Below are 4,371 nucleotides of genomic sequence, written 5' to 3'. Positions count from 1 at the left end.
AGACCTGGTTTAGTCCTGGTTTAGACCTGGTTTAGAACTGGTTTAGTCCTGTTTTAGTCCTCGTTTAATCCTGATTTTAGTTCTGGTTTAGAGGAACGCGAGAAGACCCAGTCCACGCAGCATATGGGGCTTTTGGTACCAAATGATCCACGGCCCAGTCCTGGTCCACGGTCCGAGGATTGAAGACCTCTGGTTTAAACCACTTTCTAGTACCAGAGCTGTGATTTAATCAGTAGTTTTTTATTGAACTGTATCGGATTGATTTGAAATATATCGTATCAAACTGAAAGTGCACTGTATCGAGGTATTGTATCATAACGTGGCCTATGTATCAAGGTATTGTATCGTATCGACAACTTCTTAATACCCAGTCCATCCTCTGAGTCTGTAACTCAGTTTAAGACCAGACTTAAACCTCTCGTCTTCTCTTGGCCTTCAACAGGATCCAGTCAGGTTCTTTGTTCACTTTTATGTGAAGCACTTCAGGCGACTCAAGTTGTTTTAAAAGCTCTGTGTAAATAAACTTAAATTGAACAGGTCCGTGTGTTTATTCTGGTCTCTGTGCTCTTAAACTTGTTCTGATCCAGCTCCAGATCGTTCAGGAAAGATTTTGTTTTGTTTTTAGTATCGATACCTGCAAAAAATGAGGATCTGTTTTCGATACTGGCTTTAGAATCGATTAGAATCTGATTTTCGATGCTGTTCCAGTGAATAATTGCAGCCCTAAAAATAAGTTGGCATGGATTTGGAAGCACAGGAAGCGATTTTTTTGGACATTTGGGATTTGATATTTTTAGATTATGATAAGTTTGAAAGATACGACGTGACCTTTCCCATATTTGGTCACATCTCCTCCAAAAAGAACTTCCAAACTCTGAGACGAGGCTTCAGAAGTTTAACTGTTCATCACAACTGAAGAAAAAACAGACAAACGCCACGAGAGTCGAACCCACAACCTGCTGGTGGACGGGAGGAGAGCTGAACCACTGAGCCACAGTCACACTCACGGGTCAGGAGTCGAACCCACAACCTCCTCACATGATACAAACCACTGGCAATGTGACAAAAAAACACTGTGAGAAGCAAAAATTAGGCCAAAACCAGGAATAACCAGGACTAAACAGGACTAAACATGGACTAAACATGGACTAAACATGGACTAAACATGGACTAAACATGGACTATATACATGGATTGAACCAGGACTGAAGTAGACCTAAAACTGGACCAAACCAGTACTAAAATCAAAGATACACTTGGACTAAACCAGGACTAACTCAGGACTAAACTGGAACTAAACAAGGTCTAAACCAAGACTAAAACAGGTTGAAACCCGTAGTAAACCAGGACTATACAAGGAATAAACCAGGTCGAAACCAGGACTGAACCAGGACTAAACTAAGACAAAACTAGGACTAAACCAGGACTATATAAATGGACTGAACCAGGACTAAAGTAGACCTAAAACTCGACCAAACCAGGACTAAAAGCAAAGATACACTGGCACTAAACCAGGATTAATTATGACTAAACCAGGACTAAACCAGAACTAAACCAGGTCTAAACCATGACTAAAAGAGGTCTAAACCCGTACTAAACCATAACTATACAAGGACTAAACTAGGACTAAACCAGGACTAAACCGGGACTATGTACATGGATTGAACCAGGACTAAAGCAGGACTAAACTAGAACTAAACCAGGATTAATTACGACAAAAATGGGACTAAACTAGAACTAATCCAGGTCTAAACAAAGACTAAAACAGGTCTAAACCAAGGACTAAACCAGGACTATGTACTTGGATTGAACCAGGACTAAACCTGGACCAAACCAGGACTATAAACAAAGATACACTGGGACACAACCAGCACTAAATCAGGACTAAACTGGGACTAAACCAGGGCTAAACCAAGACTAAAACTGGTCTAAACCCGTACTAAACCAGAACTATACAAGGACTAAATCAGGTCTATATCAGGACTGAACCAGAATTAAATCATGTCAAAACCAAGACCAAACTAGGAGTGCACCAGGACTAAACCAGAACTAAACCATGAATCAATCAGGGCTAAATCAGGACTAGACCAAACCATCAATCAGGGCTAAATCAGGACTAGACCAGGACTAAACCAGAACTAAACCATGAATCAATCAGGGCTAAATCAGGACTAGACCAGGACTAAACCATGAATCAATCAGGGCTAAATCAGGACTAGACCAGGACTAAACCATGAATCAATCAGGGCTAAATCAGGACTAGACCAGGACTAAACCATGAATCAATCAGGGCTAAATCAGGACTAGACCAGGACTAAACCAGAACTAAACAATGAATCAATCAGGGCTAAATCAGGACTAGACCAGGACTAAACCATGAATCAATCAGGGCTAAATCAGGACCAGACCAGGACTAAACCAGGACACACTTGACTGCAAAGGGGTTAAATGAGGATGAAAATAACAAAGGACTAAACTATGGCACTAAAATCAATTTTAATTAGAACAGGACAGAAACCAGGACTAAGACTATAGCAGGACTAAACCAGAACTAAACCAAGACTAAACCAGGTCTAAACTGGGACTAAACCAGGACAAGAATCAGGACCTGAAGAGACGTTTGTTCAACCACAAAACAGAAGAAAATCTCTGCACCCGACAGAACCAGGATGTAAACAAGAACGAGAGAAATGATAACAAAACAAACAGACTAAATATTAGTAGTAGTAGTAGTAGTAGTAGTAGTAGTAGTAGTAGTAGTAGTAGTAGTAGTAGTAGTAGTAGTATTAAGACTAAACCAAGACTATACCCAAACTAAAGCAGGACTTAATCAGACCAAAAACGGGGACAAAACCAGGACTAAACTATGATTAACCCAGTTCTAAACCAGGACTAAACCAGGACTATATGAGGACTTAACCAGGTCTAAACTGGGTATAAACTAGGACTAAACCCAAACTAAAGCATGACTGAAGCAGGACTGAACCAGGACTAATCACGACTAATCAAGACTAATCAGGTCAAAACACTGAAAACACTAAACCAGGTCTAAACCAGGTCTAAACCAGGTCTAAACCAGGTCTAAACCAGGACTGCTCTAGGATTACCCCAGTTCTAAATCCTTACTAAACCAAGACTAAACCAGGACTGAACCAGGACTAAACCAAGATTAAACCAGGACTAAACCAGGACTGAACCAGGACTAAACCAAAACTAATCAAGACTAATCAGGTCAAAAACAGGACTAAACTATGATTAACCCAGTTCTAAACCTGTACTAAACCTGGACTAAACCAGGACTGAACCAGGACTAAGCAAGGACTATATGAGGAGTAAACCAGGTCTAAACCAGGACTAAACCAGGACTGAATCAGGACTAAACCAAGACTAATCAAGACTAATCAGGTCAAAAACAGGACTAAACTATGATTAACCCAGTTCTAAACCTGTACTAAACCAAGACTAAACCAGGACTAAACCAGAACTGAACCAGAACTGAACCAGGACTGAAGCAGAACTAAACCAGGACTAAACCAGGTCTAATCAGGTCAAAACCAGCAGTGAACTAGGACTTCAACCTGAACTACAAACCAGAACGAAACCACCACGACTGTACCAAGTCTACGGCAGATCTAAACCAGGTCTAAACCGGGTCTAAACCGGGTCTAAACGAGGTCTACAGCAGAACTAAACCCGGTCTTGAGCGTGCCAGCGTCTGCACGATGCTTTAAAAGTGAACACAGCGAACCCAAACAAGAGCGGAGCGCGTGTGGGCTGCGTCTGTGCGCGGACCAGACAAAGAAATCCGACACGGTTCTGCAAGTTTGACGCAAAAACCCCGAGCGGCGGACGTGTTTACCTGGATCCGAGTCCGATTCTCCCCTTTTCTGGAAACAAAGAGTCCGTGTGAGAGCTGGATCCGGGTCGGTTCCGAGGTCTGTTTACGGCTCTGACAGCGGCGCCGCGGTGACGCCCTCCTCCTCCGCGCCCCGGGGATGGAGCGGGAGCGGCGGGGGCAGAGTCGCGCTGCGGCCGGGGGAGAGAGCGAGGGCAGAGCGGGCACACGGCGGGGGGCAGAGCGGCGGGCAGAGCGGCGGGCAGAGCGGGGGCGGGGACGCGGAGATGTGGACGCTCCGGTGGGTCCGTGCGCGCTGGACGCCGCTGCTCGGTACAGAGGAGGAAGAGGAGGAGGAGGAGGAGGAGGAGGAGGAGGAGCTGACCTGACAGGAACCGAGAGGAGCAGGATAATGACCATAAACCAGAGGTCTAAACCAGGTCTAAACCAGGACTAAACCAGGACTAAACCAGGTCTAAACCAGGGACTAAACCAGGACTAAACCAGGTCTAAACTAAGGCCAATCATGGACTAAA

The 4,371-nt window shown here is 44.1% G+C and overlaps 1 protein-coding gene across 1 annotated transcript in view; it reads right to left on the bottom strand.

The window, feature by feature from the left end:
• Positions 1-4,089, bottom strand: part of rnf152 (ring finger protein 152) — a 30,042-nt gene extending 25,953 nt beyond the window's left edge. Inside the window, exon 1 of the mRNA XM_020927598.2 lies at positions 3,860-4,089. The gene's annotated coding sequence lies outside the window, so the exon portion shown is untranslated. The remainder of the gene's footprint in view (positions 1-3,859) is intronic.
• Between the last annotated feature and the right edge of the window lie 282 nt (positions 4,090-4,371).

This window comes from Boleophthalmus pectinirostris, unplaced genomic scaffold (genome assembly GCF_026225935.1).
Source record: "Boleophthalmus pectinirostris isolate CB_2022bp ecotype Guang Dong unplaced genomic scaffold, ASM2622593v1 HiC_scaffold_15, whole genome shotgun sequence".
Lineage (NCBI taxonomy): Eukaryota > Metazoa > Chordata > Actinopteri > Gobiiformes > Gobiidae > Boleophthalmus > Boleophthalmus pectinirostris.
This window is presented reverse-complemented; position numbering and strand designations above follow the sequence as displayed.